Consider the following 26,646-nt stretch of genomic DNA (forward strand, 5'->3'; position numbering starts at 1 on the left):
CTCTGGGTGCAGGAGCAGGGGTTTCCCCACGCGTGTGTGTGTGTCTCTGTGTGTGAGTGTCTCTGTGTGTGTGAGTGTCTGTGTGTGTGAGTGTCTTTCTGTGTGTGTGAGTGTCTCTGTGTGTGAGTGTCTCTGTGTGTGAGTGTCTCTGTGTATGTGTCTGTGTGTGTGTGAGAGTGTCTGTGTGTGTGTGTGTCTGTGTGTGTGAGTGTCTCTGTGTGTGTGAGTGTCTGTGTGTGTGTGTGTCTGTGTGTGTGAGTGTCTCTGTGTGTGTGAGTCTCTATGTGTGTGTGTGAGTGTCTGTGTGTGTGTGAGTGTCTCTGTGTGTGTGAGTGTCTGTGTGTCTCTGTGTGTGAGTGTCTGTGTGTCTCTGTGTGTGTGAGAGTGTCTGTGTGTGTATGTGAGTGTCTCTGTGTGTGAGTGTCTCTGTGTGTGTGAGTGTCTGTGTGTGTCTGTGTGTGAGTGTCTCTGTGTGTGAGTGTCTCTGTGTGTGTGAGTGTCTGTGTGTGTCTGTGTGTGTGTGTGAGTGTCTCTGCGTGTGTCTCTGTGTGTGAGTGTCTGTGTGTGTGTGTGAGTGTATCTGTGTGTGAGAGTTTCTGTGTGTGTGAGTGTCTCTGTGTGTGTGGGGGTCTCTGTGTGTGTGTGAGTGTCTGTGTGTGTGTGTGTCTCTGTGTGTGAGTGTCTCTGTGTGTGTCTGTGTGTGTGTATGGGTGTCTCTCTGTGTGTGTGTCTCTGTGTGTGTGTGAGTGTCTCTGTGTGTGAGAGTCTCTATGTGTGTGTGTGAGTGTATGTGTGTGTGTGAGTGTCTCTGTGTGTATGTGAGTGTCTCTGTGTGTGTGTGTCTCTGTGTGTGTGTACGGTAGGGGGGAGCGGTGGTGTAGTGGTTAGCGCGCTGCGCTATGAACCTGGCGACCTTGGTTGGATTCCCGCTAATGGCCAACATCAGTGACGATTATCTGAACCGGTCCTGGTCCTCCCCTAGGTCGACTCAGCCTCAAATTAGTACCTGATGTGGTACGTAAAATCATCGCTACTGGGGAGACAAAGGCGGCCGGGCGTGGTGCTGGCCACCCAGTCCCTCGTACGCCGTTCTGGCCTTCATAGGTGCTCGCTTACAGCACTTGCCCCAACAGTCTGTTCAGGCTATAAGGGGGATCTTTGTCTTTGTTCCACACACACAAAGTGGCCACTGCAAGAAGCATTCTGCCACTTGCAAGTGCTTCTGTAAACATTCCGTGATACGAGACGCAGCCAAAAACGGCCAACCGCTTGGAGTGCGGTCTCCAAAGTGTGGCGACCCCGATCCCCTCCTCCTGCTGCTCCTCGTCCTCCTGTGCTGCTGCTGAGCTCTGGGCTCATGACCGAGACCGCAACCCACGGCTTCCGTGCGGCTGCATCCTCTCATCCGGTCTGCTGGGTTGGCCATTTGGAAGGCCCCCACCCCTGCCCCTCCGTGCCGGGGGATGGAATCCCCTCGTTTACTGTCATCAGTTTCGCTTTTACCGAATTCACGCATCACAGATTCGCCCCCCCCCCATTGCTTCCTCTTATCTATTTCATTCACCTCATCTCCACTATGACATTCGTATGTTGTACCGTTCTTCTATGTACAGCGCCTTGGTTTAGGCGCTTTGTCAACCACGTTAAGATAAGATGATGTGGCACAGGGTTTGCACGGCAGAGTGATCCACAATCTCCAGAAATGTGGCTTCTCAACGTTGCCCGTGTCCACTCATTTCACCCACGATCACCCCCCGCTCATGACCCCAGTGGCTCTGCGACACTGAGAGTTGTCCGCCGTAAAGCACTGGGAAGGTGAACAAAGAGACCTGCCGTGAGCACGTGCCGTGAGCACGTGCCGTGAGCACGTGCCGTGAGCACGTGCCGTGAGCACGTGCCGTGAGCACGTGCCGTGAGCACGTGCCGTGAGCACGTGCCGTGAGCACGTGCCGTGAGCACGTGTCGTGAGCACGTGCCGTGAGCACGTGCCGTGAGCACGTGCCGTGAGCACGTGCCGTGAGCACGTGTCGTGAGCACGTGCCGTGAGCACGTGTCGTGCACCATGCGAGTGTCGTGGCTTCAACCGAGTCGCAGACGGAGACGTGGAGGCAACGCATTCATTCAGTTCCAACACACGGGGTAACTAAGGTGGTGATCACCAGGCTAACTACACTAGTTACTACACTAGTTACCACACTAGTTACCACCACCAGGCTAACTACACTAGTTACTACACTAGTTACTACACTAGTTACCACAATAGTTACCACCACCAGGCTAACTACACTAGTTACTACACTAGTTACTACACTAGTTACTACACTAGTTACCACCACCAGGCTAACTACACTAGTTACTACACTAGTTACTACACTAGTTACCACCACCAGGCTAACTACACTAGTTACTACACTAGTTACCACACTAGTTACCACCACCAGGCTAAGTACACTAGTTACTACACTAGTTACTACACTAGTTACCACCACCAGGCTAACTACACTAGTTACTACACTAGTTACCACCACCAGGCTAACTACACTAGTTACAATGTAACTGCAACTACGGACCGAGACCAATAACTCTCTCGGGCCGGCACTGCACGTTGACATCGCGCGATGTCACTCCACGTGCACTGATGCTGCCTCTAGTGGCTGAGTGTTTGTGTCTCACCTGTACCTCTCAGCTGCACTGATGCTGCCTCTAGTAGCTGCGTGTTTGTGTCTCACCTGTACCTCTCAGCTGCACTGATGCTGCCTCTAGTGGCTGAGTGTTTGTGTCTCACCTGTACCTCTCAGCTGCACTGATGCTGCCTCTAGTAGCTGCGTGTTTGTGTCTCACCTGTACCTCTCAGCTGCACTGATGCTGCCTCTAGTGGCTGAGTGTTTGTGTCTCACCTGTACCTCTCAGCTGCACTGATGCCCCTCTAGTAGCTGAGTGTTTGTACCTCACCTGTACCTCTCAGCTACACTGATGCCCCTCTAGTAGCTGAGTGTTTGTACCTCACCTGTACCTCTCAGCTACACTGATGCCCCTCTAGTAGCTGAGTGTTTGTGTCTCACCTGTACCTCTCAGCTGCACTGATGCTGCCTCTAGTAGCTGAGTGTTTGTGTCTCACCTGTACCTCTCAGCTGCACTGATGCTGCTTCTAGTAGCTGCGTGTTTGTGTCTCACCTGTACCTCTCAGCTGCACTGATGCTGCCTCTAGTGGCTGAGTGTTTGTGTCTCACCTGTACCTCTCAGCTGCACTGAAGCTGCCTCTAGTAGCTGAGTGTTTGTGTCTCACCTGTACCTCTCAGCTGCACTGATGCTGCTTCTAGTAGCTGCGTGTTTGTGTCTCACCTGTACCTCTCAGCTGCACTGATGCTGCCTCTAGTGGCTGAGTGTTTGTGTCTCACCTGTACCTCTCAGCTGCACTGATGCCCCTCTAGTAGCTGAGTGTTTGTACCTCACCTGTACCTCTCAGCTACACTGATGCCCCTCTAGTAGCTGAGTGTTTGTACCTCACCTGTACCTCTCAGCTACACTGATGCCCCTCTAGTAGCTGAGTGTTTGTACCTCACCTGTACCTCTCAGCTACACTGATGCTCCTCTAGTAGCTGAGTGTTTGTACCTCACCTGTACCTCTCAGCTACACTGATGCCCCTCTAGTAGCTGAGTGTTTGTACCTCACCTGTACCTCTCAGCTGCACTGATGCCCCCTCTAGTAGCTGAGCGTTTGTACCTCACCTGTACCTCTCAGATGCACTGATGCCCCCTCTAGTAGCTGAGTGTTTGTGTCTCACCTGTACCTCTCAGCTGCACTGATGCTGCCTCTAGTAGCTGCGTGTTTGTGTCTCACCTGTACCTCTCAGCTGCACTGATGCTGCCTCTAGTGGCTGAGTGTTTGTGTCTCACCTGTACCTCTCAGCTGCACTGATGCTGCCTCTAGTAGCTGCGTGTTTGTGTCTCACCTGTACCTCTCAGCTGCACTGATGCTGCCTCTAGTGGCTGAGTGTTTGTGTCTCACCTGTACCTCTCAGCTGCACTGATGCCCCTCTAGTAGCTGAGTGTTTGTACCTCACCTGTACCTCTCAGCTACACTGATGCCCCTCTAGTAGCTGAGTGTTTGTACCTCACCTGTACCTCTCAGCTACACTGATGCCCCTCTAGTAGCTGAGTGTTTGTGTCTCACCTGTACCTCTCAGCTGCACTGATGCTGCCTCTAGTAGCTGAGTGTTTGTGTCTCACCTGTACCTCTCAGCTGCACTGATGCTGCTTCTAGTAGCTGCGTGTTTGTGTCTCACCTGTACCTCTCAGCTGCACTGATGCTGCCTCTAGTGGCTGAGTGTTTGTGTCTCACCTGTACCTCTCAGCTGCACTGATGCCCCTCTAGTAGCTGAGTGTTTGTACCTCACCTGTACCTCTCAGCTACACTGATGCCCCTCTAGTAGCTGAGTGTTTGTACCTCACCTGTACCTCTCAGCTACACTGATGCCCCTCTAGTAGCTGAGTGTTTGTACCTCACCTGTACCTCTCAGCTACACTGATGCTCCTCTAGTAGCTGAGTGTTTGTACCTCACCTGTACCTCTCAGCTACACTGATGCCCCTCTAGTAGCTGAGTGTTTGTACCTCACCTGTACCTCTCAGCTGCACTGATGCCCCCTCTAGTAGCTGAGCGTTTGTACCTCACCTGTACCTCTCAGATGCACTGATGCCCCCTCTAGTAGCTGAGTGTTTGTACCTCACCTGTCCCTCTCAGCTGCACTGATGCCCCCTCTAGTAGCTGAGTGTTTGTACCTCACCTGTACCTCTCAGCTACACTGATGCTGCCTCTAGTAGCTGAGTGTTTGTACCTCACCTGTACTTCTCAGCTGCACTGATGCCCCCTCTAGTAGCTGAGTGTTTGTACCTCACCTGTATCTCTCAGCTGCACTGATGCCCCTCTAGTAGCTGAGTGTTTGTGTCTCACCTGTACCTCTCAGCTGCACTGATGCTCCCTCTAGTGGCTGAGTGTTTGTACCTCACCTGTACCTCTCAGCTGCACTGATGCCCCCTCTAGTAGCTGAGTGTTTGTACCTCACCTGTACCTCTCAGCTGCACTGATGCCCCCTCTAGTGGCTGAGTGTTTGTACCTCACCTGTACCTCTCAGCTGCACTGATGCCGCCTCTAGTGGCTGAGTGTTTGTGTCTCACCTGTACCTCTCAGCTGCACTGATGCTGCCTCTAGTGGCTGAGTGTTTGTGTCTCACCTGTACCTCTCAGCTGCACTGATGCTGCCTCTAGTAGCTGAGTGTTTGTGTCTCACCTGTACCTCTCAGCTACACTGATGCCCCCACTAGTAGCTGAGTGTTTGTACCTCACCTGTACCTCTCAGCTGCACTGATGCCGCCTCTAGTAGCGGAGTGTTTGTGTCTCACCTGTACCTCTCAGCTACACTGATGCTCCCTCTAGTAGCTGAGTGTTTGTGTCTCACCTGTACCTCTCAGCTGCACTGATGCCCCCTCTAGTAGCTGAGTGTTTGTACCTCACCTGTACCTCTCAGCTGCACTGATGCCGCCTCTAGTAGCGGAGTGTTTGTGTCTCACCTGTACCTCTCAGCTGCACTGATGCCCCCTCTAGTAGCTGAGTGTTTGTACCTCACCTGTACCTCTCAGCTGCACTGATGCCCCTCTAGTGGCTGAGTGTTTGTGTCTCACCTGTACCTCTCAGCTGCACTGATGCCCCCTCTAGTAACTGAGTGTTTGTACCTCACCTGTACCTCTCAGCTGCACTGATGCCCCCTCTAGTGGCTGAGTGTTTGTGTCTCACCTGTACCTCTCAGATGCACTGATGCCCCCTCTAGTAGCTGAGTGTTTGTACCTCACCTGTACCTCTCAGCTGCACTGATGCCCCCTCTAGTGGCTGAGTGTTTGTGTCTCACCTGTACCTCTCAGCTGCACTGATGCTGCCTCTAGTAGCTGAGTGTTTGTGTCTCACCTGTACCTCTCAGCTGCACTGATGCCCCCTCTAGTAGCTGAGTGTTTGTGTCTCACCTGTACCTCTCAGCTGCACTGATGCCCCCTCTAGTAGCTGAGTGTTTGTGTCTCACCTGTACCTCTCAGCTGCACTGATGCTGCCTCTAGTAGCTGAGTGTTTGTGTCTCACCTGTACCTCTCAGCTGCACTGATGCCCCCTCTAGTAGCTGAGTGTTTGTACCTCACCTGTACCTCTCAGCTGCACTGATGCCCCCTCTAGTAGCTGAGTGTTTGTACGTCACCTGTACCTCTCAGCTGCACTGATGCTGCCTCTAGTAGCTGAGTGTTTGTACCTCACCTGGGGAGCGGGCAGGGGTTGGGGTACAGTAGTTCCATTGGGTCACTGCCCGATGTATGTTGAAATTATTTTGCACCGTATGTAACTAATCGTGCTAATCAGAGGTGCGGGGCAAGGACAACAAACTAAACACCACAAGCAGTGCTCAAGGAAACAGTTTTAAACTTAGATTTAAATGTGCATTGCTTCAGTGGCTTCCTTATATAGGAAGGAGGAGCGTTCCAGACGGGCGCTGAAGTGCTTTTGAAAGCGCTGCGCGATGCGGTGACTGCCGTCTGTGTTTTATTGCAGCTAAAAGCCGCAGTCGCTGCTGCTGCTGCTGCGAGGATCACCAGAGTGGTGGATGGTTTATTTATGCTCCTTAACGAGATCAGCATCAAGGTTTTTTTGGTGTGGTTCATTTGTGGTAAGCACTTTGTTAAACTATGGGCACTGGTAGTTTCTTGGTTTGTTTTGATGGCAGCCGATTAAATATTTTGTTTGTGGTTAGAGTGCTTAAATGCCACGACGATTTATCAGCGCCTTACATCACAAAACAGTGCGCACGGCTTTCACCAGCACGAAGGAGGGGCCCCTCTCTCGCCTTCCCCCACGGGGCGTTGGGTGGCGTCTGGTAGGAGGCTGTCTGTGCTGTCACCGATGCGATGTGACCCCATCTGGCGCAGCTGATGGGCTCGAATTCGTGGGCCGTAGCTGTTCTGGGTGTAAATGAATAAAACGAGAAGATGTCGGGCCCTTACGAACAGTCATGTCTTAGCTCTGAACGTATTTTTTTACACTGAAATTTACACACATTTTTTTTTGTATACATGTTGAAAATGATGTTTTCTTATCATAATAGGGGGTTTTCCCTTTTTATCTGGAAACAAAACAGGCGTTAAGTTGTTAAAACACCAAACTGAAACCTTTGCCAAGGAATCATGTCTGCATTAACCACAATGCTTGTGGTCAGAATTAAACAAAACACATACTCTGATAATATATGCATTGTCCTTGAAACGGATTGGTCCCCACCAGAGACAACTTTCCTTTGAGCCTCGTCTCAAACGGTGTTAGACCAAGAAAAAGAAAGCTGTCTCTGGTGTGGACCAATCAGTTTAAAGGACAATGCATATATTGGCTTAAAGCTTTCGTGACTGCAGGAATTCATACTCTTTGGGTCTTTCGGTAAAGTCACGTAGATAGAAAAATAAAATAATAAAAAATCACGACGTTTCGATCGCAGGCGTACTGCTGAAAGACCCAAAGACAATGCATATATTATCAGAGTATGTTTTTGTTTGCATTCTGACCACAAGCATTGTGGTTAATGCAGACATGATTCCTTGTAAAAGGTTTCAGTTTGGTGTTTTAACATCTTAACACCTGTTTTGTTGCCAGAAAAAATGAAAAAACCCTAATATCATATTTTGTTACTCGCAAAGGAGGTCCCATAATGTATATGTTTTCTTTATCTTATTGCTTCGTCTGCGTAAGTGACTACTTGACCTTTTATGTATATATGTAGAAAAACTCACTGACTTTCTACTACGTTGTAAAGTAGAAACATCGCTGTTAAAATGTGTTCAGAGTGATGTTGTAAGATGGGTCGTAAATTAAAATTCTGTGTCGTGATATCGATCCACGGTGGACTTTTGTCGCAAATCGGCTTGTTGTAAACCGGGGATAATGCTTTCCTAACTGTAAATCGACCTTTTTGTCCGTGACATTTAAAAATACATACAAATCAATACTTCGTGGAATGTTAATGTCACAAAATAATGGGTTTTAAAGCAAAAAAATCCGGACAAACGGAGTACGGTAATACATTTACAATTGCTCCATTATAGTACAGAAGACAGGGTTTCCTCCACTTACGAAAGCGTTAGGTTACAGAGGACTGTTCGTAAGTCGATTTGTTCGTAAGTCCAACTTACTCCTGTCGAATCCAAACACGTTGTATAGCATGTATACTAAACATGGGGAATAGCTTTAGAAGTTGTATAATATCCTGTAGATGTAGATGCCACTGGTTTTGCACCTTCTGCAGATGCCACTGGTTCTTCATGTTCTGCAGATGTCACTGGTTCTTCATGTTCTGCAGATGTAAATGCCACTGGTTCTTCATGTTCTGCAGATTTTACTGGTTCTTCACGTTCTGCAGATGTAGATGCCACTGGTTCTTAATGTTCTGCAGATGTCACTGGTTCTTCATATTCTGCAGATGAAGATGCCACTGGTTCTTCATGTTCTGCAAATGTCATTGGTTCTTCATATTCTGCAGATGAAGATGCCACTGGTTCTTCACGTTCTGCAGATGTAGATGCCACTGGTTTTTTATGTTCTGGATTTGAAACTTCGTGACTGCAGGAATCCATACTCTTTGGTTCTTTCGGTAAAGTCACGTAGGTATAAAGTAAACAAATCACGACGTTGCGGGCGCAACACAAGCATCTGTCATCAGGTTTGAAAGCATGATCTGCTGCTGAGGCAGACTGTTTTAAAAGGTTTAAAATGTGTGAAGCCCAAGGATCATAAAGAAGTGGGCGGGGCTAGTGATGTTAATGTGAAAAATTAGCAGGTAAATGTAAGATCGGAGAGCGGCCTCCTCGACGAGGGCATGTTCTGCAGATGTAGATGCCACTGGTACTTCACGTTCTGCAGATGTAGATGCCACCACCGCCTATTGCGCGCCGGTTGAACTTACGACTCTCGTTCCGAACGGGCAACTGGACATACGTACAGGTTTGTTCGTATCTCTGAAAGTTCGTAAGTCGAATGTTCGTAAGTGAAGGAGTCGCTGTCAAATGACGATAGTGATGATGTTCAACATACATGTGTTATGGCACGTGTCCGATGTGTGGTCAGGGATACACTCCAAGGGCGCCACGGTGGCTAGGAGATGTTAACTGCCTCGTCTGGTATGCAAGAGGTCGTGGGTTCGAATCCGACACGATCGCCTGTTGTATATGCATTGCGATTATTTTGCTGCTATAAATGTCCAAATGATGGGCCACTTGGTTGTTGAGCTACCATTTGTGGCCAGGTCGCTTCTAAAAAATAAGTTCATAACTCAGTGGGCTTTGCCTGGTAGGATGGGAATGGTTTCGTGTTGTATTTGTTTATGTTTGGGTGATTTGTTTACCTTTCTTGTCCTTTGCACTACTATCGTGTTTTTGTGCGGTTTGTTGTTGTAACGGATTACTGCAGTATAAATAAACATTCTTATCCTGATTTGGAGTTTGCGTGTCTCTCTCTCCGTGGTCGCGTGGATTTTTCTCCAGGTCCTCCGGTTTTTCCCCTCCACACTTTAGAATCGGCATCACGCGTTGAGCGTATTTGGCTGCTATAAATGTTCACGTGAGAAGCGACTTCGTTGAGATATTATTTGAGATAGCCAGGTCGCTTCTGAAAAATATCTACGTGTTAGCTCAGTGAGCCTTACCAGACAAAATAAAAAAAGTTTAGTTTAGAGTTTAGTTTAGAGTTTAGTTAATAGTTGAGTTTAGAGTTAGTTAAGAGTTTAGTTTAGAGTTTAGTTTCTAGTTTAGTTTAGAGTTTAGTTTAGAGTTTAGTTTAAAGTTTAGTTTAGAGTTTAGAGCAGGCGCGGCACGAGGGGGCGCTGTGATGTTTCCGGCACCACCAAACACAATAACATGGGAACTTTCTTGCCAGAGCAGCTGTTCGCCTTTTGGCGTTGTCCTCTGGTCTAACGCTGCTTGCGACTAGGCTCTAAAGAAGGCTGTCTCTGGTGTGGACCAATCAGTTCCAAAGACAATGCACATATTACCAGAGCATGTTTTTGTTTGCATGTTCACCACAAGTATGTGTGGTTAATGCAGACAGGATTCCTTGCAAAAGGTTTCTGTTTGGCATTTAAACATCTTAACACAACTGTTTTATTGCCAGAAAGGGTACAACCTATACTTATACCAAATACAATATTTTCAGAATAAAAATATTTATTTATACTGCAGGAGGAATCCGATGAGCTATAAAGCTATTTTTCACAGGAGGGACACGGGGTCAAAACGTTACAATGTCCATTGTGGCCTCTCACCAAAGTTTGCGCCCCTGTGGTGCGGAATCCCCGGTAAGGTGGCCTCCACAGTGTGGAGTCCACACGACAGCTCGCCTGCGATTTTGGGAGGGCGTGGGGGAGCTGTTGTTCATCATGATGTCCGACGTTTCGCTCCACGTGCTGAGAGCTTCAGAAATGTGTCACATTATAAATTGTGTCACATAATAAGGCGCGCGTACACGCGAGCTTGCTTGAAGTGAATTTTGTTTATGACTTGTTGAACCCTAATTACAAACTGTTATGACAATAATTAAACGTTTTCTTTAATGTCCTATATATTCAGAAGTATTTCTCCAAATTGTAGGCCACAATTTTAAACTGGTGGCCATAAATAACGCGAAACCATTTTGTTTCTCCTGTTTTTGTCTCATCATGTTACACCGCAGAGCAATTGGGATGTATCCGGCAATGGTGAATTCAGTGGCACTGGAAAATGTGAAATGGTTTTCTGTCGTGAGACCACCAGGAGGTGACATGGCCACGCGTACCCACCCGAGATGCACCCAATGTCAAGTCTCAACCTTGCACTGAGACCAGAACTTCACACGTTTACAATCGGCTGGGATCACCGTTGCATTTTCTTTACCAAGCCATTTTACATCGCCCAAGTGGGCGGCGAGCGGTCAACCTACAGTGGAAACTTCCCACATTCCGAGATTTCCCACCAATATTCGTAACTGCGTTAATCCGGATTTGGAGGCGCGGCTCACGTGGAGAGCGCTGACAGAAGGCCTTTGGTGGCCCTTCCCTGGTAGCCCTTCCTTGGTGGTCCTTCCTTGGTGGCCCTTCCCTGGTGGCCCTTCCTTGGTGGCCCTTCCCTGGTGGCCCTTCCTTGGTGGCCCTTCCCTGGTGGCCCTTCCTTGGTGGCCCTTCCTTGGTGGCCCTTCCCTGGTGGCCCTTCCCTGGTGGCCCTTCCTTGGCCGCCCTTCCTTGGTGGCCCTTCCCTGGTGGCCCTTCCTTGGTGGCACTTCCCTGGTGGCCCTTCCTTGGTGGTCCTTCCTTGGTGGCCCTTCCCTGGTAGCCCTTCCTTGGTGGTCCTTCCTTGGTGGCCCTTCCCTGGTAGCCCTTCCCTGGTGGCCCTTCCCTGGTGGCCCTTCCCTGGTAGCCCTTCCTTGGTGGCCCTTCCTTGGTGGCCCTTCCCTGGTGGCCCTTCCTTGGTGGCCCTTCCCTGGTGGCCCTTCCTTGGTGGCCCTTCCCTGGTGGCCCTTCCTTGGTGGCCCTTCCCTGGTGGCCCTTCCTTGGTGGCCCTTGCTTGGTGGTTCTTCTACTCAAAATGATTTCATCTTAAATATCCAGCACTCAATGCAGCGTGTTCCGTCTCGGAAGTTGTCGACCCTTTCTGGCCAAAAAAGGAACTGACAGAAAATCGCAACCACCCTCGGCCTTCAGGATGGGCTGTCCTGTACCCGCCTCCTGCTGTACCAGTTGATGCTTGTAAGGCCTCCTTCATTGACAGAGATGCTGAGGTGTCACAAATGTACCCGGAATGGCTCCAGTGAAGCTCCCTGTAACTACCCTCTATGCTCTGTGGAACGGCTCGGACTCATGTGTGTTCAACTTCTTTCCCACCGTACGTAGCCAACCGTGCATGTTCGGGGGAAAGACAACAAACTAAACACAAAAAGCAGTTTTGAAGAAAACGAGTTTTCAATCCATTAGATTTAAAAGTGCGTAGCTCCAGTGGCTTCCTAATATCGGGAGGAAGTGCGTCTCAGACGGCCGCAGAAGCGCGTCTGAAAGCGCGCGATGCGGTGACCGACCGTCTTTGCTCGATGGTCAGTCACAAGCCGCTGCGGCGAGGATGACCGGAGTTTGCGTGATGGTTCATACTCCTTGACGAGATCAGCAAGGTGCTGTGGTTCATTCGTGGCAGGAACTTGGTGTGTCACGAGTGCTACCATACTGTATTCGTTCGGCAAGCGGAAACGAATTATTTTCTGAGCCATTCTCCCAGCAGACGCCTCTCTCACCTGGAGCCACGGTGACGCACAGGCTCTGGAGTAGGGCAGCTGCAGCAATCCTGTTGACTGCCCTGCTCGGATGCCCGTCTCTCTCTGCCACCCCTGATTCGATTGCTGGATTGGAGTCGGTTGCTCTGCTGGATGTTGTTGCGTGTGAATGGCTAAAAAACGATTTTCCCCAAAAATTTTTTTGTAATTTCTCGCACGCGGATAAGATTCCTCCTGTAACCTTCTGCATTCCCATCCACGTGTCGGTCTTGGGTGCACAGTCACATAAACACGAGCACTGCCAGAGAAACACTGTTTGTCTCGTTGATGCATAGCAGCCTTCTTATTATCTATTCCTTTTATAATCCACACCCCCCAAAAAAGAATAGCCATGGATATTCATATGACTTGTGATAACATCCACACTTACCCGTGAGCGGAATATAACTCAGATGTGGGAGCAAATGAATCTTATTACCGCCTGAAGGCATCGCACAAAGAGCATCTGGCCATGCGTGACAACACGAGCCGGGAGAGACGTGGTGGTGGTGGTCTGTCCGGCCCAACGTTCCGCAATAACGATGCCACTAAAGTTTAGCAGAGGACAGCAGCACACGAGGAGGAATGCATACAATCAGTGGAAAGTCGTCCCAATGGCCGTGCTCACTCGAATCCACCGGTAGCATCCTCCGTGTCAGCGTGGATCAGGAGCTAAACTGCCTTGTCTCCACCAGGGCATGAACACTTGTGGATTCCTTATGAAAACACCTGGACGTTTTATAAGCACTCAAGAGGTCAGATGGTTTCTGTTCACGGATACGGCTGCTACCAGCATGCTTTTTTGAAACACAGCGATCCCTCACCAACCGCCTTTTAAACATCGTCGGTATTTATGTATCCACGGTTTTCCTCCGGCATGCCAAATTTGCAAAACCGCGGTACGGAGTTTTGCGAATCCGCGTTTGAGCACGGCGACTGGCGCCTGTGATTTCAAATCACCTCGCATCGGGACTCACTCGGCGCGTCTCCTCTCCCCGCCACAGCTCTCTTCCCACCACCAGGTGGTGGTAGAGGGTTGAGAAAGCCACGTTCATTCTCGCAAACACCTCCCCCATTAACTCATCATCATCAACACCATCGATTTAAACCCTGAGCATTAAAGCTAAATACCATTATATATATATATTTTTAAAGCTATGTTATTTGAATGTTTATTGTGTTTTTGTTATCGTGTTATTGTGTATTTTATTTGTGTTTAGTGAAGGAAGAGGCAACGTCGGCTTTGACGAGCGTGAACGTGGCCACGACTGCCCTCACCTCCTGTTTCCAATGAGGCCTCAGTGTTGCCAACCGCGGTTTTTGCTAACCACGGCGATTTTCAGGAACGTAACTCCTTAAGTTGGCTCAAGATTGCTGTGCTACATTAAGTTTTGTAAAAATAAATACATAATAGTCAACATTTTAAAGCAGCAGCTGACGCGGTTCTTAACCTGAGCTTTTGAGTAATTTAATTGTTTAGACTTACAGTAATTTAATTGTTTCGACTTACAGTAATTCCATTCTGTGTGAAGTCTGCTTCTTACAGTCCTAAGCTGATAATTCCTGTTAATCCCAATTCTTGTAATGGGAATGGCAGACAGAGAAGATGCTACGAAGTTTGTTTGCACTTCCCATGGACTATGGTGCAACATAAATGATTAAACAAAATTCAATTAAAATTAAACATATTTATTTTAATGTTTTTTTCCTATCTCGTTCACCGCATTGTGTGTGGAAACCATGGAACAAAAAAAACCCAGAGAAACACACTTTAATATCTTCTGATTATAAACTGTAACTTGAACACCGCTTCCAAATAAATCATGACAGTGATTTCCAAAGCGTACAAAAAGTGTCTTGTGATTAACATAAAATACTGTACACATTTAGAAAAGTCAAATTGAGTAGCGGGTTTACATGTATATGAGCATGGGTTAGTACTGATCTCCTATTCTTTAAGACCTTAACCAGTGGTGGAAATTCCACATTCTTCAGGCAGGGGCAGAGCACATTTATACCACGAGTGATATTCCCAACATAAACACTCTCGTTCTTGCCAAAGCTGTTTGGGATGAACGCTCTTGATTCATCCCCAAAGCTCTGATCGCAGAACAGAACAATAAATAGCAGAACAATTCATAACAGAACAATAAATACCGTCATGAACTCGACTTGAAAAATACCAATACAGCACCCATGCAAAACCGTCTCGTACTAACCTACGTTCATCAGCACTAAAAGAGTACGTCGGTCAAAGTGTAGTCATTATCTTGTTACGAGTGTGCTGGGGGAAGGAAAATACAAGTGTAAACTCCCGTTGTTCAAAAGTACAACTGCGACTTGTGCTACGCGGTGAGGCTGACGTGAGCGTTCGCTGCTCGCGTTCAGCTGTCGACGTCTCACGAGCCCAGCTGTGGAGAGGAGGCACCCGGGTTTGGTTGTCCTTGAGCGAGGGTAAATGCCACCCGTGATGCCACGCACGATGCCACCCGTGATGCCATGCGCGATGCCATGCGCGATGCCACGCGTGAGCTCTTTCCAATGCGCGTTCGGCGCGATATTGACCGCGCAGCGTTGCGGGTGAAATTGAAAAATGAGTGGCTTATTTATTCGCACTAACTAATTAAACATGTGGTCAATTTCAGGTAATGTTTTAAGCAAACGGTGAATGCCAGAGTATCTTTAACACGTAGGATTTCGCGATCAGAGTATACATCTGTAGTGAGTTATTTCAGATACACTATTGAGAAGGCAACAACTTTATTCTACAATTACGTAACACCGTTACACATGGGACTATATACACCTATCTATCCCTCTTGTTACACACGGGACCACAATACGCCTATTTCTCTCGTATGCGGGATAACTATAATCGGGTCAGAGCAGCCAGCGTGCTGTCTGACCCACGATGTCGGAGACGTAGACGTAGCACTCGGGTTCCACTTCAGCTGCAGACAGCCCCGATATACGATCGGAGCTTTCCTTTAATCCTCCTCGGCGCGGCCTGGCTCCACCCTCGGCCGCGCCTACCTCTGGAATATTCCCGACAGTTCCAGGCGACACCACACCTGTTCCCTCTCTGGCTCCGCCCTTAATCACGCCCCCTTCGGGAACTCTCCAGACGTTCTCAGCTCCTCTTCCCGTGTCCCCTCGTTCACCCTTGGCCCACTTTCCTCACCCCGGTCGAAAAGGTTACCACAGAAAGGTTACCACAATTGGGTTACCACAAAAAGGTTACCACAATCGGGTCATCACACCGTGACGCACTCCCAGCGTGCGCTTTAAAGTCCCGGGCGTACACATGGAGGTGTGCGTCTTATAATCCGGTTAACGTGACGCGAATTTGTAAAGGTTAAGAATGTCGCATGGTGCTCTTGCGAGTGTGGGATTCGTGAGCCAACAGATCTTACATTTTACATTTACAGACGACGTGGCCCCTCAACCCAGCCAACACACCGAGTCTAGAGCGAGTGTAAGATTGTGTGAGATTGTGTGTGAGAGATTTGTGTGTGTGCGAAATTGTGTGTGTGTGAGAGATTGTGTGTGTGTGAGATATTGTTTGTGTGAACTTGTGTGTGAGAGATTGTGTGTGTGATTGTGTGTGTGAGATAGTCTGGCAAAACAACTCCCTACCTCCTCGTGGTGCCGGACGGGCAACGTTGTCGTGGGCAGTGCCGTGGGGGGAGGGCCAATTCCGATTGGTCTTTCCCCTCGGGGCATTTGTAGCCACCACAGCGGCTAAATGGGGGCTTTGGACGGGTGCGAGGGACTGGTAACCCCTCCACCTTCAATAAATTGCCACTAAACCACGTCTAAGATATCTAATTAATAAGCTTGCGCCGGAGGCTCCGGGGGGACAGGCGTCTATGACGTCTTCTGGCCAAACCCCATTTGGCGGAGCCATGAGATTGAATCTTTACCCTCGGGGCTCCTCCAGAAACAACAAAAAGCCACTACGGATGGCCACATGGAATGTTCGAACGCTCACTGCGGAGGAGAGGCTGCCACTCCTCTGTTGGGAGCTGGACCGGTACCGCCTGGATCTCTGTGGCATTCAGGAGGTCCGGTGGACCGGCTCTAACTCCTGCCACTATAAGGGGTGGACAGTTCTTTACTCGGGGCAGGAAATTACTAAACAACAGGGAGTGGTTCTTCTCCTGAACAAAAGAATGAAGGGGGCGTGGGAGCGTGGCGGTGAGGTGTGGGAAGCTGTAAGCCCCAGACTACTTGGGCTCACCTTCCCATCAACCGGAGGCGAGGAGTGGTAGTCGTGGTTACTTATGCCCCCACCAAAGACGAACATCCGTGGAGGGATGTAGGCAAGGCCGATGAGTCAGATGCTTCTATGACCTTCTGTCACAGGTGCTGGCTAAAGTGGCCCCTCGGGATAGAGTCATCTTGTTGGGTGACTTCAATGCTCGAGTTGGTCATGATGCTGGCACCTGGTCTGGAGTGATTGGAGGCCATGGGCCAGATCAGCTTAATAACAACGGTAGGAGGCTGCTAGATTTTTGTGCAGCCCATGGGCTTGCAATTACCAACATGTTGTTCAGGCATCGGCGCATCCACACAACATCATGGATGCATGCTGGGTCCAAGCAAGAACATCTGCTGGACTACATAGTGACGGATTAGCGGATGCGGGCCCATGTCCTTGACACCAGCACCTATCGTGGAGCTGATCTGCCCTCTGACCATCGACTAGTCATCTGTAAGATGCGCCTGCCATTCTTACACTCCGGTGGTGGGTGTACACCCAGGACCCCATTCCAACCTAAGGTGGCCTGGTCTCAGCTAGCTGATGAAAGTTGCAAGTGAGAATTTCATCATCGCTTTCGGCTGGGGATGGCATCGTCCCCCACTCCTCCAGATGTCGAGGGTAAATGGGCAAGGTTTAGGACTGTGACTCATGCAGCTGCAATGGCTGCTTTGGGTACATGGTCCAGATCTCCCCAGAGACCCTGGCTGACAAAGGAGGTTTTTAGGATAGTTGAGAAAAAGCGACAGGCCCACTCTAATCGTCTACAGCATCCCACGTCAGAGAATGAGGAGGCTTACCGCAGCCTTCGCTCGGAGGTTCGGAGAGCCGTGAAGTGCTGCAAGGATGGGTGGTGGTCGCGGGTTGCTGTGGAGATGGAGTCTGCCTCAATGGCCCGCGATCACAAATCTCTATTTAACTCCATCAAAAAAGAAACCTGCAGCGCCACACCTATTAGCATCATTAGGGAAAAAAACGGTGATCCAATCTACGACCGCCATGGAACAGGTTTGCAGATTTGCTGAGCATTTCTGTGAGGTCCTGGGAGAGGGGAAATCCCTCAGCCAGGAAAACATCATGGCACAAAGTGGGGGTGACCCTGCTGAGGCTGCGGTGCCTCAAATATTGGAAGAAGTCACCTCCTGTGAGTGGCTGGCTGAGGTGCCATCTGTTGAGGAAGTACTGAAGGCGATCCGGAGTCTGAGACCAGGAAAGCCACCGGGCAGAGACGATCTCCCAAGCGAAATGCTGAGGGAGGGTTTGTGCACAGACTGCCCTATATGACATCATAACAACAGTCTGGACCACTGGACGGGTTCCGCAGGATTGGACGGATGCCCTGGTGGTCCCCCTCTTTAAGAAGGGGGACCGCACAGACTGTAACAATACAGGGGCATCTCACTCCTCAGTGTGCCGGGAAAGGTCCTGGCAAGGATTATTCAACATCGCCTTGGTAGGCACGCTGAGGAGAGGCTTGCGGAGCCCCAATGCGGTTTCAGGAAAGGGCGCTCCTGCACAGATGCCATATGTTCTGTCCGTCTGCTACAGCAGAGGTGTAGGGAATTCCAACAAGACCTACATCTCTGCTTTATTGACCTGGTCAATGCCTATGATACCATCAGTAGGACTGGGCTCTGGGTTGTTCTTCGTGCTTTCGAAGTCCCTGACCCTCTGCTCACGATCATTAAGGACCTTTATGATGGTGAGCGGGCCCGGGTAAAACTACGTGGCCGGGAATCAGAGCCATTCCCTGTACACCTTGGGGTGCGACAGGGATGTCCACTGCCTCCTACATTATTTAACATCTATTTTGACCACGTAGTTCGTGAAGCCTTCAATAGCTGTACCGGGGGAATTTCCATTTGGTACAGATATAATGGGAGGCTGATCGATGCCCGGGTGCGATCAAGGGATGGCCCCCTATTTGTCAACCACGTTATGTATGCCGATGATTTGGTAATAGCTGCTCATTCAGAGGAGGAGTTGGACACGCTGCTGCTGAGACTGGAGCGTGCCACTAAGAGGTGGGGCCTTACCATCAACCCCACCAAAACTAAGCACCTGCCTGGGTATTTTGTACCATCGGACACTCCACCCACACAACTCCAAATCGGTGATGGGGCAGTTGTGGAGAGTTTCCCATACCTGGGCAGTGTGCTTATGACCGGCTCCAGTTTAACAGCAGAGGTCTCACTCCGAATCAGTTGAGCAGCAATATATTTTCATCGGTTGCATAACGCTGTGTGGAAGCTACCTGGTCTGTCGCTCCGCACGAAGCTTCAGGTCTTCTCGGCCACAGTCATTCCCTCCCTTCTCTATGCTTGCGAAACTTGGACCCCCCTAATGGAGCATCTTCGTCTGTTAGAAACATTTAGGCTGGCCTGCCTACGATCCATCCTGGGTTTAACCAGGCTGGATTGTGTGAGGAGCTCACAAATCCTTGAAAGATCTGGGCAATGTCCCATCGGTGAGCTCCTCCGGCAGGCAAGGCTGCATTGGCTGGGTCATGTAGCCCGCATGCCCAGCCACCGCATGCCTAAACAGCTTTTGTTCGGCCGGATCGAGGGGGCTAAACGAGTGCGGCACGGGCTAGAGAAGAGATGGAGTGATATGGTACAAGAGGACGTGGAGCTGAGTGGACTTGCCGATGACTGGTACCAGTGGTGTCAAGATCGGCCTCTGTGGAGGTTGGCTCGTGAAGGACGCTACTGGGCAGTTGGAGGCAGTCGCCCTCCAACAACAACGGAGGGCGGAGGAGCGACGCTAACAACAACGAGCGGAACGCCGGGTGGCTAAAGCACAGCAAGTTGGCACAGTAGGGGGCACAGGTGGTTGCTCAGCCACTCGTCTCAGTCAGTCGACCCGTGGCACCTGGGTCTGCCCCGTGACCTCCTGCCAGCGGGCGTTCGACACTTCACGTGGCCTCAAGGTGCACTTGGCCTGGCACAAGTATCGTGGTGACGTCACCGCCATTTAGTGGCGAAAGGCGGTTGTTGTGTGATTGTGCGTGTGTGTGAGATTGTGCATGTGAGATTTTGTGTGTGAGATTTGTGTGATTGTGTGTGTGTTAGATTGTGTGTGTGAGATTGTGCGTGTGAGATTGTGCGTGTGAGATTGTGTGTGTGAGATTGTGCATGTGAGATTTTGTGTGTGAGATTTGTGTGATTGTGTGTGTGAGATTGTGTGTGTGAAATTGTGTGTGTGAGATTGTGCGTGTGAGATTGTGCGTGTGAGATTGTGTGTGTGAGATTGTGCATGTGAGATTTTGTGTGTGAGATTTGTGTGATTGTGTGTGTGTGAGATTGTGTGTGTGAGATTGTGTGTGTGAGATTGTGCGTGTGAGATTGTGCGTGTGGGATTGTGTGTGTGTGAGATTGTGCGTGTGAGATTGTGTGTGTGTGAGATTGTGTGTGTGAGATTGTGTGTGTGAGATTTTACGTGTGAGATTTGTGTGATTGTGTGTGTGTGAGATTGTGCGTATGAGATTGTGTGTGTGTGAGATTGTGTGTGTGAGATTGTGTGTGTGAGATTTTGTGCGTGAGATTTGTGTGATTGTGTGTGTGTGAGATTGTGTGTGTGAGATTGTGCGTGTGAGTTTGTGTGTGTGAGATTGTGTGATTGTGTGTGAGAGTGTGTGTGTGAGATTGTGTGTGTGAGATTGTGCGTGTGAGATTGTGTGTGTGAGATTGTGTGTGTGTGTGAAATTGTGTGTGTGAGATTGTGTGTGGGGAGCGGTGGTGTAGCAGTTAGCGCGCTGCGCGATGAACCTGGCGACACGGGTTCGATTCTCGCTCACGGCCAACACCAGTGACGATTATCTGAACCGGTCCTGGGCCTCCCCTAGGTCGACTCAGCCTCAAATGAGTACCTGGTGCGGTGTGTAAACATCGCCACTGGGGAGACAAAGGCAACCGGGCGTGGTGCTGGCCACCCACCCCCTGCGTGTGCCGTGCCGGCCTTGATAGCTACTCTCTAACAGCACTTGCCCCGACAGTGTGTGAAAGGCTATCCGGGGGATCATTGTTTTTGTTTGGTGGTGGTGACAATGCGTGGCCCCCGCTAGGAGCACGCGCGAGACAGGGACGCGCGCGCGCTCCTCGCGGCGGAGCCCTCCCCAGTCCTCCCCCCCAGTCCTCTCCAACCCTCCCCAGTCCTCCTCCCCAGTCCTCCCCCCCAGTCCTCTCCAACCCTCCCCAGTCCTCTACAGCCCTCTCCAGTCCTCCTCTCCAGTCCTCCCCCCCAGTCCTCCCCCCCAGTCCTCTCCAACCCTCCCCAGTCCTCTACAGCCCTCTCCAGTCCTCCCCCCCAGTCCTCCTCTCCAGTCCTTCCCCCCAGTCCTCCCCAGTCCTCTCCAACCCTCCCCAGTCCTCCTCCCCAGTCCGTCAAAGACACCGCCACTCAGCTCGCAGCTCGAGACCGGTGGCCAAGACGCTGCCACTTCGTGCCCCCCCCTCCCCCCCAAGATCTCGCCGCCCGGGCCGACTGGAAGGTAAACTCGGCATTCGCATTTCCGTCGTCGTCGTCGTTGTTTAATTCCCCGTGTGCTGTGCGGTGCGCATCATCCGTGTTCCCTCGCTAAAGTTGGAACACCGATTAGGCGGGGGGGGGGGGGTACTACAGCAGCGGCGCAAGACATGCTTCAGAGAATGCACGCGCGCACTTGCAGGAGCCACGTGTTGTGTAGAGTCAGTGAGTGTTGTGTAGAGTCAGTGAGTGTTGTGTAGAGTCAGTGAGTGTTGTGTAGAGTCAGTGAGTGTTGTGTAGAGTCAGTGAGTGTTGTGTAGAGTCAGTGAGTGTTGTGTAGAGTCAGCACGTGTTGTGTAGAGTCAGTGAGTGTTGTGTAGAGTCAGCACGTGTTGTGTAGAGTCAGTGAGTGTTGTGTAGAGTCACGTGTTGTGTAGAGTCAGTGAGTGTTGTGTAGAGTCAGTGAGTGTTGTGTAGAGTCAGTGAGTGTTGTGTAGAGTCAGTGAGTGTTGTGTAGAGGCAGCACGTGTTGTGTAGAGTCAGTGAGTGTTGTGTAGAGTCAGTGAGTGTTGTGTAGAGTCAGTGAGTGTTGTGTAGAGGCACGTGTTGTGTAGAGTCAGTGAGTGTTGTGTAGAGTCAGTGAGTGTTGTGTAGAGTCAGTGAGTGTTGTGTAGAGTCAGTGAGTGTTGTGTAGAGGCAGCACGTGTTGTGTAGAGTCAGTGAGTGTTGTGTAGAGTCAGTGAGTGTTGTGTAGAGTCAGTGAGTGTTGTGTAGAGGCACGTGTTGTGTAGAGTCAGTGAGTGTTGTGTAGAGTCAGTGAGTGTTGTGTAGAGTCAGTGAGTGTTGTGTAGAGGCACGTGTTGTGTAGAGTCACGTGTTGTGTAGAGTCAGTGAGTGTTGTGTAGAGTCAGTGAGTGTTGTGTAGAGTCAGTGAGTGTTGTGTAGAGGCACGTGTTGTGTAGAGGCACGTGTTGTGTAGAGTCAGTGAGTGTTGTGTAGAGTCAGTGAGTGTTGTGTAGAGTCAGTGAGTGTTGTGTAGAGGCACGTGTTGTGTAGAGTCAGTGAGTGTTGTGTAGAGGCACGTGTTGTGTAGAGTCAGTGAGTGTTGTGTAGAGGCACGTGTTGTGTAGAGCTAGTGAGCGTTGTGTAGAGGCACGTGTTGTGTAGAGTCAGTGAGTGTTGTGTAGAGTCAGTGAGTGTTGTGTAGAGTCGGTGAGTGTTGTGTAGAGTCAGTGAGCGTTGTGTAGAGGCACGTGTTGTGTAGAGTCAGTGAGTGTTGTGTAGAGTCAGTGAGTGTTGTGTAGAGTCAGTGAGTGTTGTGTAGAGTCAGTGAGTGTTGTGTAGAGTCGGTGAGTGTTGTGTAGAGTCAGTGAGCGTTGTGTAGAGGCACGTGTTGTGTAGAGTCAGTGAGTGTTGTGTAGAGTCAGTGAGTGTTGTGTAGAGTCAGTGAGTGTTGTGTAGAGTCAGTGAGCGTTGTGTAGAGGCACGTGTTGTGTAGAGTCGGTGAGTGTTGTGTAGAGTCAGTGAGTGTTGTGTAGAGTCAGTGAGTGTTGTGTAGAGGCACGTGTTGTGTAGAGTCAGCACGTGTTGTGTAGAGGCACGTGTTGTGTAGAGTCAGTGAGTGTTGTGTAGAGGCAGCACGTGTTGTGTAGAGTCGGTGAGTGTTGTGTAGAGGCACGTGTTGTGTAGAGCTAGTGAGCGTTGTGTGAATGCTAAAAATATACAAAGGCGCGGCCCCTGCAGTTGCTCACTTACGCCGCTGATGGTGGAAGACCCACGCCTCGAAGGAGCGCTGGGAGAGTAATTTTAGGGGGTAACTTGGTCTACTCTTCCAACGCCCGTGGAGAGGTTGCGGCGGGTACCCCCCCACACTTTACCTCGCCACGCTCAATCTGCCAATTGAAGACACGTGCCTTTCGCTCACTTTGAATGCACATCCTTGTCAAACGTCTTCCTGTGAGATATCTTCAACAACGACGATGCATGGTCAATCACGCACGTGTGTGTGTGCGTGTGTGCGTGTGTGTGCGTGCGTGTGTGTGTGCGTGCGTGCGTGTGTGTGCGTGTGTGTGTACGTGTGTTTGGGCGTGTGTGTGTGTGTGTACGTGTGTGTGTGTACGTGTGTGTGTGTGTGTGGAGGCAGGTGTACACCGGCGGTGTACGAATGCGCGGTAGCATAGGGGCTGTGTGGAATGGTAAATGGCCGGACACGTCGCGGACCCCGTTGTGTTTGAGGTCGCGACGGCTGACCGTGGCTGAGTGGTCTGCCCGGTGTCTTTTGATATCGTCGCCCTGCTGCACGTGCTGCAACACACCCCGTAGATGCCCCTCGGCAGGGATGGGCTTCTTCAGTCGCACGGGGCGGGTTCGGCGTGACAGCACGGATCCCAGAGGGACTGGGGAGCAAGCCACGGGTGGCTAGGAGATGTTCACTACCTCGCCTGGTGCGCAGGAGGTCGTGGGTTCGATCCCGAGCCTGACGCCTGCTGTATATTTGGAGTCTGCGTGTCTCTTTCTCATCATCATCACGGTGGCTAGGAGATGTTAACTACCTCGCCTGGTGCGCAGGAGGTCGTGGGTTCGATCCCGAGCCTGACGCCTGCTGCTGTATTTGGAGTTTGCGTGTCTCTCACTTTCCCGTGGTCGCGTTGATGTTGCTCCGAGTCCTGCAGGTTTTACCTCCACATTTAGAATCAACATCACACATTTATAGTATTTGTCTGTAATACATTTCCACGTGATGAGCCACTTCGTTTGAGCTCTCATTTGTGTGGCCAGGTTACTTCTGAACAAGAACTACATAGCTCAGTGGGTCTTACCTGGCAAAATAAACAAAAATAGTTTAATAGTTATTTAAAACAATATTCTTCATGGCCCCCTTGATTTATTTAGCACGGCCACCCCCCCCCCCTCACCTCACGCCACCACACAGAAGCGGATCTAGAAACTTCCCGAGGTACGGGGGACAGGGCAGTCCTGAATTTGCAAAGATTTTAAAATCTGGCCCGCAATTAATAATTACACAACACATTCAATGTCACTCTCTCAACGGTGAATACCAATACAATACCAATACAATACCAATACAATACCAACACAATACCAATACAATACCAATACAATACCAATACAATACCAATACAATACCAATACAATACCAATACAATACCAACGTTGCGGGTCCCAAGGAGGGAATCCGCCACTGCTTCCACACCACCCCAGGATCATTGACGTGGAGAATAGAACGTGAGGTTATAATAATAATATATTACATATTTATCTGTCCAGCAGAGTCACACTGTGTGTATTCATTTTTATGAGGACCCTGCATTGGGTTTTAAAAAGAAATGTTTTCACCCAATTAGTGTTCAAACAAGTGGGATGACTACTGGAGCGCCTGTGAAACCCCATACGTGTGAGGGGGCAACACTCTGTCCCGTACAGATAGAAACAAATGGCAAGTAGTCCACTTGGTGTACTGCCTTCTTCTGGCCAGCCAGAGTATGGCATCTCCTGTACGCCCACGGGAAGGGAGTTTCACAAAATCCGTGCGTTGTCCACCAACCCCCACAGTGCTGGGCTACAGGCCACGAGTGTGTTCCAGCTCCTCTTCAGCTCGTCAAATAAGTACCACGACAGAGATTCCCCGTGTAACTTTAACAGACTGTTTAGGCAAGTGCCGTTAGCGAGTAGCACCTGTGAAAGCCGGCACGGCACACGATGGGGTGGGTGGCCAGCACCACGCCCGGCAACCTTTGTCTCCCTCGTGGCGATATTTACACACCACACCAGGATATAATTTGAGGCTGAGTCGACCTAGGGGAGACCCAGGACTGGTTCAATTATTCACCACTGTTATTGGTCGTGAGCAGGAATCGAACTCGGGTCGTCGGGTTCGTAGCACAGCGTGTTAATCACTCATGAAACACACACACACGTACATGAGCACTGTGTGTGTGTGGTCAGCTTGAGGCGTGTTCTCCGAATGCAATCTTGCATGGCGCATCGCTGACTTGGTTCACACTTAACGAGATCGCATTACCACTTGATGTGGTAAACAGTTTTAACTCGATACAATGTCCTTGTGTTTGTTAAGTATTGGAAACAGATACGGTCCGTAAACACAAACCATTTAATTTAAAAGCAGACGAGGGCGTTTATACCAATATGTATATGGTAATCTGATATTTAAGTGTAAATTTCTCCTACAATGGATGCAAGTTTCTGCTGCTCATAATTAAAACATGATTTACGGTTTGTAAATATCAACTGGTGCTCCATGGCTGAACCATACAATGAATGTTCTTGGTTCTTTCGGTAAAGTCACGTAGAAGGGAAGTAATAAAATAATAAAAATAAAACATAATACAATAATTCGGCCACAACGCAAGCAGCCGTCCTCAGGTGAAGACCAGGTCTGTCGGGGAGACAGCGTCTGAATGAAACACCACCACGCTTGGAGCGTATATTTAAGCTGGGTTGTTCTACGGGGCAGATGCGTAACGCGCAGTGTCACTGCTCATCAAAATCAGTTGCGTGCCCTCGTAATGAGTGCGTGTATCCATCTGGTGTGCGTATTTGTGCTCTGTGTGTGTACCATGTCACTCGTGCGTGCGTTCATCTTGTCCGTGCAGATTGCGCGAGAGTGAAGTGTGTGCGCGTGTCCCGTGAGCCTGCGGTGACCGCACCGGGCCGACCCGAGCTCGCTGCGGTGCGGGGCACGCGGGTAAAAATGATGGCAGCCCACCACTGAAATCGGCGCTTGTGGGATGACGTTGCACATGAAGGCGTGAGAAGGCGCCGTCCCGGTTGGCCCAACGAGTAGGCGACGATGAGGTCGCGCTCGTTCAGCACAGGGTGCTCGCTACAAGTGAACCACAATGCCGTGCGGCTGATCTCTTCGGGGAGTATAAACCATCACGCAAACTCCGGCCACCCTCGCAGCAGCCGCTTGTGTCTGGCCATCGAACAAAGGCGGCGGTCACCGCATCACGCGGCGCTTTCAGACGCGCTTCTGCGGCCGTCTGGAACGCTCTTCCTTCCGATATTAGTAAGCCACTGGAGCTGGGCACTTTTGAATAATTTAGATTGAAAACTCATTTCTTTAGAAATACTTTTTTGTGTGTTCAGTTTGTTGTCCGTCCCCCGCACCTCCGACGAGCACGTTTGGCTGCGTACGGTGCGAAAGAAGTTCAACGTGCATACGTACATAGAGGCATGGTGCTGGGAGGGGCGGTGTGTGGGGGGGATACCGCTGTGCCCGGCTGGGCGATGGTGGCAGCGCTTCCGCGGGCGCTCCGTCATCCGGGAAACGATTGCCCGGCACTCCCCATCCCCCCTGAAAATCGTTTGCGCAAAGTTGTGCACCTTGAGAAATGTACGTCTTGTCTGGGCGGAGAGATAACCCCGAAAATGATCTTCGCCCGACGTTCAATGTTTTTGTTTGTTGTGGCAGACTCATTCGCTTCACGAAGTTCACAACCACGAAGGCGGAAGTGGCATCATCGCGATGATTCGCCACTCCGCTGCTCCTGACGCAATCCTCTGGCTTCGTCACCTCGATGTAACATCCCGGTGG

The 26,646-nt window shown here is 50.2% G+C and overlaps 1 protein-coding gene across 1 annotated transcript in view; it reads left to right on the forward strand.

Moving 5' to 3' along the window:
• The first annotated feature begins 20,852 nt into the window (after positions 1-20,852).
• The window catches only part of LOC144729273 (semaphorin-3A-like), a 158,000-nt gene continuing 152,206 nt past the window's right edge, over positions 20,853-26,646 (forward strand). The window contains exon 1 of the mRNA XM_078609404.1: positions 20,853-21,093. The gene's annotated coding sequence lies outside the window, so the exon portion shown is untranslated. The remainder of the gene's footprint in view (positions 21,094-26,646) is intronic.

This window comes from Lampetra planeri, chromosome 32, assembly GCF_965212315.1.
Source record: "Lampetra planeri chromosome 32, kcLamPlan1.2.h2, whole genome shotgun sequence".
NCBI classification, from domain to species: Eukaryota; Metazoa; Chordata; class Hyperoartia; order Petromyzontiformes; family Petromyzontidae; genus Lampetra; species Lampetra planeri.